This window comes from Macaca nemestrina, chromosome 17 (assembly GCF_043159975.1).
Source record: "Macaca nemestrina isolate mMacNem1 chromosome 17, mMacNem.hap1, whole genome shotgun sequence".
Lineage (NCBI taxonomy): Eukaryota > Metazoa > Chordata > Mammalia > Primates > Cercopithecidae > Macaca > Macaca nemestrina.
The window spans coordinates 3,412,642-3,422,981 of record NC_092141.1 but is presented as its reverse complement, the minus strand read 5'-3'; the positions used below and the strand labels follow the sequence as shown (position 1 = coordinate 3,422,981).

The 10,340-nt window shown below is 42.1% G+C and overlaps 1 pseudogene; it reads left to right on the top strand.

Annotated features, from left to right (window-relative positions):
• The first annotated feature begins 8,785 nt into the window (after positions 1 to 8,785).
• LOC105466495 (olfactory receptor 1E3-like) lies at positions 8,786 to 9,827 on the top strand (annotated as a pseudogene).
• The last annotated feature ends 513 nt before the right edge of the window (positions 9,828 to 10,340 follow it).

Below are 10,340 nucleotides of genomic sequence, written 5' to 3'. Positions count from 1 at the left end.
ATTTAATACCTTCATAAAATTTGTGAAGATCACATCAGCATAATTGGGATATATGTCACCTTAAATACTTGTCTTTTATTTATGCTAGAAACATTGGACTTATTCCCCTTTTGCTATTTTGAAATATACAGTAGATGATGTAAACTATATTTAGTCTTACTGCTTCTATCAAACTGTATTTTGTACCCATTAATCAACCTTTCTTCATCCCCCTCCCCCTACCCTTCTTGGCCTCTGGTGACCACCAGTCTGCTCGTTTATCATCATGGGATCCACTCTTTAAACTTTCACATATTGAGTGAGAACAAATAATATTTGTTTCTGTGCTTGACTTACTTCACTGAACATAATGACTTCTAGTTTCATCTGTGTTGCTGCAAAGGACAGGATTTCATTTTTTTTTCAGGCTGGATAATATTCCACTGCTTGTATAAGCCACATTTTCTTTCTTCATTCATCCTTTAATGGGCACTTGGGTTGATTCCATATTTTGGCCATTGTGAATAGTGATGCAGTAAGCGTGGAAGGGTAGATATCTCCTCGATATATTGATCTCCTTTCTTTTGAATATATGCCCAACAGTGGAATTGCTGATTTCCATTTACATTTCTCTGATGACTCATGAAGTTAAGCACTTTTCATAGAGTTATTATCAAAAAGCATATTATCTTTGTAAGTCACCTACTCAAGTATTCTGCTATTTTTTTTCTATTGGGTTATCTGTTTTATTTTTAATGTTGATTTGTAGTTCTTCACCTTTTCTGGCTCTGAGTCTTTTGTCAGATGTTTGTAATAAGATTATCTTACCCACCTTTGTGGGTTGGCTTTTATTCAATTGATGGTGCCATTAGAGAAACAGAAGAGTTTTAATTTATCAGTTTTTAAATAATTAGTGCTGTCTATATCTTAAGAAATCTTTGCTAAATCTTTGCCGTGTTCTCTATGATTTCGCCTGAAAGATTTACTGTTTTACTTTTCACATTTAGATCTGCTATCAATGAGGAATTGATGTTTATATTCAGTGAGGTAGAGGTCAACATACATTTTTCTTCCTAAAGTGTGGATCTTCAACGGATCCAGTGCCATTTACTGAGAAAACCGTCCTTTTCCTGCGTCATTGCAATGGAAATCTTTATCATCAGTCTGGTGACTCTACATATGAATCTGTTTCTGGAATCTTAATCTCTTTCATTTATCAGTTGGCCTATCCTTATATCAATACTCTACATATTAATTATCATATCTTCTAATACAATTGATATATGGTTTGCTTGTTCTTCTTCTTTAGTATTTCCTTTTTCTTTTTTTTTTTGAGATGGAGTCTCGCTCTGTTGCCCAGGCTGGAGTGCAGTGAGTGGCGTGATCTTGACTCACTGCAACCTCTGCATCCCGAGTTCAGGCAATTCTCCTGCCTAAGCCTCCTGAGTAGCTGGAATTATAGGCATGCGCCACCATGCCTGGCTAATGTTTGTATTTTTAGTAGAGACTGGGTTTCACTATGTTGGCCAGGCTGGTCTTGAACTCCTGGCCTCAAGTGATCCTCCTGCCTCGGCCTCCCAAAGTGCTAGGATCACAGGCATGAGCCACTGCACCTGACTGGAATTAGTATCCTTTTAAAAGACTCCAGAGAGCTCCCTTGTCCCCCTCTGCCATGTGAGGACACAGCAAAAAGATGGCCATCTGTGAATCAGGAAATGAGTACCCACCAGATACTGGATCTTCTGGCAAATGGATCTTGAACTTCCCATACTCCAGACAGAACTGTGAGAAATAAATTTCTGCTATGTATGTCACTCAGTCTATACTATTTTGTTATAGCAGCCTGAATGGATTAAGACATGTTCTTTGAAGTTATTGAGACCCTGTTCCCCAACAGCTTTCAGGTTTTTGTTGATAATTGGTTTTCAGTAGTTTTCACCAATATGCCTATGTTTGGTTTTCTTTCAGTTTATACTGCCTGGGATTTGCTGAGCTCCTTCAACCTGTAGTGTTATGTCTTTTATTGGTTTGAAACATTCTTGGTTAATTATCTTCTCAAACACTGATCCTGTTCCATTCTCTTTCTCCTGTCCTTCTGGGACTCCAGTGATACATAATTAGGCTTTCTGTGCATGTTCCATATATCTCTTATGGCTGCATCTGGGGTTTTTTCCTTTAATTTTTTTTTTGTGCTTCAGTTTAGGTATTTTATATTGACTTGTCTCGTAGTTTATTGATTGTGTATCTTGCTATGCCCTACTCGTTGTTAAATTCATCCACTGAGTTCTTAATTTCAGTCACCTTATTCTTCACTTCCAGAATGTCCATTGTGCTTTTTATTTATGCCATTTGCTATTTAAAATTATTCATCTTTTTATCTATTTCACATACTAATTGTTGTTTGAAATTCCTTGTCTGCCACCTCTAAGATCAGAATCATCTTTCAATCTTTATTTTTTTGGTCTTAATTACTAGGCATGTAATTTTGCCTCTTGCCTGTATGTAGTAATTTTTTAGTATGTGCTGGGATTCAGGATACTAGGAGTATAGTGGCTTCAAGTGGTGTTTTCTCTACCGGAAATGGTTCTTCTTTTCCTCTTTTATGCAGATACGGTGAGTGGGTTGACCACCTCAATTCAATCAAGAATTGGTTTGGGCTTAGGATTGGCTTGTAACTTTAGGAAGGTTAAGTTTACTCCCATTCCTAGGTTGTTTCCTCCTTGGGATTTTCATGCATCTTCGTCTCCTTAGCCCTGAAAAGTAGTGAGAAATTTTCTTCAGAGGTTTTTAGCTTAGTTCTTTGGAATTTGCCTCCATGCAAATTCAACATTTGGCAAGTATCTTGAGGGAGAGACCTGATACGTGTTTGAAAAAGGCCTCTTCTAACAGTGTGTTTTCTTCCTCAGTCCTGAAAGTTGGCAGGAGATTTTTTTTCTCTCTCTTTTAGTAGCATCTGCCTAGATTTCCAGCATTCTATCAGAGTCAGCAAATGTCTCATGGGGAGAACAATACATGGGTTTGAGGCCCCTCATGCTTCAAAGTTGTTATTCTGGTCTTGGGTGAGTGCTACATGCTTCAATGCTTTCATGTCCCCAGCACAGATCCTCTACCTCAGTCCGTGCCCAGATTCAGCAACTACTTTTCCCAAGGGAAAGAACAGCTAGTTGGAGTAAGCTCATCTTAGAATGGTCATCCTCTCTCTCAAATTTTAGGTTATGTAGTTTTTGTTGATTCTGCAATTCTTTGATACCTTTAAATTATGATATAAATTTTACCTTTTAAAATTCTAATTGTTGACAGAGGATCATTTTAGCTTGCTAGAACCCACTATATCCTATGTGGAAGCAGAGGTCTGCCTCTTTTATATTTGAAGAGACTGATGTCGCTGGCCTGGTGGCTCATGCCTATAATCCCAGCACTTTGAGAGGCCGAGGTGGGCGGATCACTTCAGGTCAGGAGTTTGAGACCAGCCTGGCCAACATGGTGAAACCCCGTCTGTACAAAAATACAAAAATTAGCCGGACCTGGTGATGTGTGCCTGTAATCCCAGCTACTTGAGCGGCTGAAGCGTGAGAGTTCATTGAATCCAGGAGACAGAGGTCGCAGTGAGCCGAGATTGCACTTCTGCATTATAGCCTGAGTGACAAAGCAAGGCTCTGCCTAAAAAAAAAAAAAAAAAAAAAAAAGTCAGGAAATCTTAGTTTGGTTAAAACATTTAGTGGACAAAAGAGGGTATAAATCACACTACTTATACAAGAAGATATTCTTTGGCAATTATGATCCCTTGATAGTTCCCCCTTATTTCACCACATGAATTAAAGTTTTGTTTTATTTTCTCATGTTGAAATGAAGATTAGTGAAGAATATTTATAGGCATCCATATTTCTCCAGTATGTGTAATTGAGGCCCTGTTTCCACTACTTTAATGCAGGTTAGCATCATCTCTCACCTTGAGTTACTGAAATAACTTTGTAAATGATTAATCTGCCTTTCTGATTGATTAATGCTAGTTTACTCTCCTCACTTTAATCAGATTTACATTTCTACCAATGAAATCTAAGCATCTAATTGCCTTGCCTGAAACCAGTTAGAGACTTTCCCCTTGGGATGAAGGTGGTGCTGCCGACCGCATCTCACAAGGCCTTGCAGGAGCAGGACGTTGCCTGGCGCTCTTTCTCCCCTTGAGTTCTCTCCTTCACACGGTACACATCTGGACACGGAACGTCCTTTAGTTTCTTGACTATGCCATGTTGTCTTGACCTCTTGAGTCTTTGCAAATGTAGTTACTTTTCTCAGAACTCCACTTTCTCTTCATTTATCTTTTTACACCCTCTTAACCCATAAAGACCCAAGATACAGTTGTCATATGTGGCCGGGAGAAATTGGGATGTAATTGTGTGGAGGTAGCAGTTGTATTGTGTTTAGAGACTGGGATTAGATTTCAACATTCAGGGATGAGGAATGTGTGGAAATAACTCAAAATGGGTTTTCCTAAATGTAGCAGACATACATGATGGGACCGGATGATTGAATTAGTTGATCAATAAAGAAGGTTTCTTTCTTCATTTTTAGGATAACATTTTTGAAGTAATAATTGGACAATACAGAGCAATTCATTAGATTTTGGAAAGCAAATATTTTAGGAATTAAAATAATGAAATATTCAGGCTGGGCGCAGTGGCTCACACCTGTAATCCCAGCACTTTGGGAGGCCGAGGTGGGCGGGTCACATGGTCAGGAAATCGAGATCAGCCTGGCCAATATGGTGAAACCCCATCTCTACTAAAACTACAAAAATGAGCCGGGCATGAGGCAGGTGCCTGTAGTCCCGGCTACTCGGGAGGCTGAGGAAGGAGAATCGTTTGAATCTGGGAGGTGGAGGTTGCAGTGAGCAGAGACTGTGCCACTGCACTCCAGCCTGGGTGATAGAGTGAGACTCGGCCTCAGGAAAAAAAAAATAGCAGTGGCAGTCACCTGTAATCCCAGCTACTTGTGAGGCTGAGGCAGGAGAATCACTTGAATCCAGAAGGCGGAGGTTGAAGTGAGTTGAGATCATGCTGCTGCACTCCAGCCTGGACGACAGAGCCAGACTTCATCTCAAAAAATAAAATAAAATAAAGAAATATGCAGACAAGGAAGAGATCCTGTGGACTGCTGTGGTCTGAACAGCATCCCTGGTGGGACTTGGGGATGATCTTGCTTCCTCTTCTGCCTGTTCTCCTACCCCAGAATGGGCAGCTGTAAAGTAGTGCCTGCTCTAGACCTCCTAGGAGATTTGTCCCAGGGGATCATGGGCAATTACTTTGCTTGTTGTTAATAAGTTTCACCAGGGCCTGGGGTCCACTGGGACCCACTGTGTCTAGAACCTGGAAAACATAGACTGGGAGATGTGTGAAGGGACAGGGTGGACTTAGGTGATGACGACAGAGGCTGCATCTCCATGTATCAAACGTGCAGAAAAGAGCGAAGGCTCCCAGGTCCAGGCCTCGGGATTCCTTTCAGATATACCTGGTAAGTTAGGCTGGAAGCTGTGTCCCTGTGGGTCCTTCCAACCTTAGGGTCCTGATCACTAGCGTTCTGTGGTGTGACTGTGTGGGACTGTTCTTTAGGCACTGTAAAATCCAAATTACTGTTGAACATTCTAGAAATATCTTGATTGCTGTTTACCAGATTCAATTTCTTTATTTAAAATAGTATTCATAAGTATAGTTTCCCCATGAACAACACAGGTTTGAACTGTGTGGGTCCACTTAGATTTTCTTCTGCCTCTGCCACCCTGAGTAGCAAGACTAACCCCCCTCCTCAGCCTACTCAACATGAAGACAACAAGGATGAAGAGCTTTATGATGAACCATTTCTACTTCATGATTAGTAAATATGTTTTCTCTTCCTTATGATTTTCTCAGTAACATCTTTTCTCTAGCTTACTTTATTGTAAGAATATAACATACTAAATGTGTGTTAATCGACTGTTTATGTTATCTGTAAGGATTCCGATCAATCGTAGACTATTAGTAATTAAGTTTTGGGGCAGTCAGAATGTATTTGTGTATTTTCGACAGCACAGGGGTTGGTGCCCTTAATCCCTGTGTTGTACAAGGGTCAACTGTGTTACATAATGGAGTCATGTAAGGAAGGAATTTTCATAAGAGATTTCAACTTTATCACTGCTTTGTGCTGTCAGCAGGGTTAAGTCAGTATTCCTATTTTACAGCTGAAGAAATTAAGATGCAGAGAAATGAAAAGAGCAGCCAAAGCCCATATGCCTCATCTCCTCAATGGCAGCATTTGTGATATCTGACTGATATGGGGTCCATAATCACACATTTTAAAAAGAGATGGTACCAACTTAGTTCCCAGGATGGAAATTCCCAGAGAATCAAAGATAGATTCTTCTCATCAGTAAATCACAGCACCACATCTTTCTTTTTCTTGTACACATTAATCTGGCTGGGTTAACCCCCATGATCCTGTTAAATATCCTGTAACGAGGGTCCCTTCTGTATCTTCAGGGTTTGTAGAAGTTCTGAAAACTCCTCAGGATTGCAGTGTGAGAGAGGAATCTGGAGGAGACCAGGAGCTAGGTCTGAGAGATTGGAAATGTACTTAATCCTTTTCCCATGATTTTTTTTTTTTTTTTTTTTTTTTTTTTTTTTTGAGACAGCGTCTCGCTCTTGTTGCCCAAGTTGGAGTACAGTGGCACAATCTTGGCTCACTACAACCTCTACTTCCCGGGTTTACGTGATTCTCCTGCCTCAGCCTCCCGAGTAGCTGGGATTACAGGTGCCCTCCACCACACCTGGCTGATTTTTGTATTTTTAGTAGAGACGGGCTTTCATCATATTGGTCAGGCTGGTCTCGTACTCCTGTCCTCAGGCGACCTCGGCCTCCCAAAGTGCTGGGATTACAGGTGTGAGCCACCATGCCTGGCCTTCCCATGACCTTTAAACTTCCACATCAGTCTCATTTCTGCCCACATCAATATCTTGATATTGGGTAGGCTGAATCGCAAGAAAAAAAAAATCATAGCCTTGTTGTCTGAGTAGGCTGGCATTAAGCCATGTTACAAGGTAGCTATGGATTGGGTAATATTTTAGAATGAAGCTGGCAAACCTACAGTGCAGTTACCTAGAAATCAAAACAAAGGATTTATAAGAAGGAATTCTTGATTTGGAAAGGCCTGGTGGCAGCAGATGTTCTAATCTCCAGTGGTTTTGGTTTCTGTTGAAATAATTTAGTAGTCTCTTAGGTAGCACAAATATATATATTGTGGCACATGTATCTGTAGATGTTGAGGTTCATCGGTGAACAAGATAGATATTGTCTCAATTATTAAAGTCTAGCAAAGAAAAAATGATCCCATATTTAATGATCTAAAGGATGAATTTCCAGGAGAAGGGATGGAATGGGGTTGAGACAGCATGTTCAAGGCAATGGTACTGTGATATATCATGGTGGGTGGGAGCAGATGCTTTTGAGATACTGGGAGAAATCCAGTATTATTCCTGGAGTAGAGACAGAGAGAGGTAAGCAGGAGAGAGTTCACCCAGTAAAACAGGGTCTTATGGTTCATTTTAACTCTCTTGGACATTATGTTAACAGAAATGAGAAGCTCTTAAATTAGATGGTGACATGAACAGGTTTGAGTTACAAAAAGGATGATTCAGGATAAAATCAATAGATTTATTTATTTATTTATTTATTTATTTATTTTTTGAGATGGAGTCTCGCTCTCTCACCCAGGCTGTAGTGCAATGACACGATCTTGGCTCACTGCAACTTCCACCTCCCAGGTTCAAGTGATTCTCCTGCCTCAGCCTCCTGAGTAGCTGGGATTACAGATACCCGCCACCATACCAAGTTAAATTTTTTGTATTTTTATTAGAGACGGAGTTTCCCCATGTTGGTCAGGCTGGTCTCAAACCCCTGACCTCAGGCGATCCACCCGCCTCAGCCTCCCAAAGTGCTGGGATTGCAGGCATGAGCCACCGTGCCCGGCCTAAAGTCAATAGATTTAAAGAGAGCAAAAGTAGATGTTTGGAGACCATATCTGCATCAGTGGTGCAGGTGAGAAAAGTAGCTGACCTGAAAGGTGGCTGTGGGGTGTAAGCAGTGAGCATAAGGAGGGATGTTTAGAAGGAGGAATTGATCAGATGTGGTAATTGAATGAGAGAAGTGTGGGGTAGGCAGGAGTCAAGGATGACTGTCAGGTTTCTGGCTTGGGGACCCTGTAGATGGCATAGGCAGTGAGAGAATGCTGGAGTGGAACACACCTGGGGCAGGGAAGACAGCAGACTTAGTATCAGAAAGATGAGGCTTGGGGTGTCCATGAAACATGCACATAAGATGGTCATCAGGGAGCTGAACATCCAGGTCTGTAGCTCAGAGGAACGGTGTGGGTTGAAGAAGTACATTTGGGACTCACTGGCATATTTGGGAAATGTGTAAGGACAGTACTCTGAGAAGCACCAATATTCAAAAATAATGGAACAGGAGCAGTTGTCCAAGGAAAGTGTGAAGTATGGCAAGGTAGGGAGGGAGAGTGTCACTGGGCCAAGTGAGGGGAGGGTATCATGAAGAAGGAAGTGATCATTAGTGTTAAATGTGATAGGTTATTGGATTTAGAGATGGGAATGTAGAGTCATCAATGGCTTCCATTGGGCAATTTCAATAGATGATGGGATTCAGAGGCCAGTCTGCCACCTGTGCCTAAATTCTCATTCATGGTCTCTTTGAAAATAGGCCACACCTACAGGTAACCAACCTGTAGGTGTTAAGGTGCATTACATTCTTCTTAAGGATAATAGAGTCACAGAATGACAAAGAAGAACCAAACCATGATCTCAGAGTTCCTGCTCCTGGGCCTACCCATCCAACCTCAGCAGCAGAACCTGTTCTATGCCCTGGTCTAGGTCATGTATCTTACCCCCTCCTGGGGAACCTCCTCATCATTGCCCTCGTTCAACTGGACTCCCATCTCCACACGCCTATGTATTTGTTTCTCAGCAACTTGTCCTTCTCTGACCTCTGCTTTTCCTCGGTCACAGTGCCCAGATTGCTGCAGAACATGCAGAACCACGACCCATCCATCCCCTATGCAGACTGCCTGGCCCAAATGTACTTCTTCTTGTATTTTTCAGATCTAGAAAGCTTCCTCCTTGTGGTCATGGCTTATCACTGCTATGTGGCTATTTGCTTTCCTCTGCACGACACCACTGTCGTGAGCCCCAAGTGTTGCCTTGCTCTGCTGGCACTCTCCTGGCTGCTGACCACTGCCCATGCCACACATTGCACCTTGCTCATGACCAGGCTGTCCGTCTGTGCTGACAATGTGATTCCTCACTTTTTCTGTGATACATCTCCCTTGTTGAAGCTGGCCTGCTCCAACATGCAAGTCAATGGGTTGGTGATATTTTTCAGGGGAGGCCTCATCCTTGTCATCCCATTCCTACTCCTCATCATGTCCTGTGCAAGAATCGTCTCCACCATCCTCAGGGCCCCTTCTGCTGGGGGCATCCAGAAGGCTTTCTCCAGCTGTGGCTCCCTCCTGTCTGTGGTGTCTCTCTTCTATGGGACAATGATTGGTCTCTACTTGTGCCCATCGACGAATCATAGCGCTGTGAAGGGCGCTGTCGTGGCTGTGATGTTCACTGTGGTGACCCCATGCGGAACCCCTTCATCTGCAGCCTGAGGACAGAGACATGAGGGGAGCCCTGCCCTGGGCAGATCTTCAGCACAGAGAAAATTTCTTTTTCTTGAAAATAGTAATAGTTGGGATTTTACCATTATTGAATTTAGTAGGTGTAGTAATGTTGACAATGAAATACCACTCTAAATCAGTGGCTTAAAGATTTTTTAAGATCACTAAACCTTTTGTTTAAACAGGTTGTTTAAACAAAAGGTTTTGTTTTGTTAAAAACTCTATGCTAAAGGCTAATAGGAAAAATATGACAACAGAGCTGTGTTTGGAGTGAAGTTGGGGGCACGCAGCCGGGTGCTAAGTACGCCTCTTCCTCCCTTCCCAGGTGGAATTGAAGCTTGAAAATAAACTTTAAATATCTTTGTGCCAACACCTATTATCCATATTAGTTGGCAATTAACATTTTTTTTTTTTTTTTTTTTTTGAGACAGAGTCCCACTCTGTCTCCCAGGCTGGAGTGCAGTGGAACGATCTCAGCTCACTGCAGCCTCCACTTCGGGTTCAAGCAATTCTCCCACCTCAGCCTCCCAAGTAGCTGGCAGTGCAGGCACGCACCATCATGCCCTGCTTATTTTTGTATTTTTGTAGAGACGGGGTATCACATGTTGGCCTGGCTGGTCTCGAACCCCTGACCTCAAGGAATCCACGCGCCTCAGCCTCC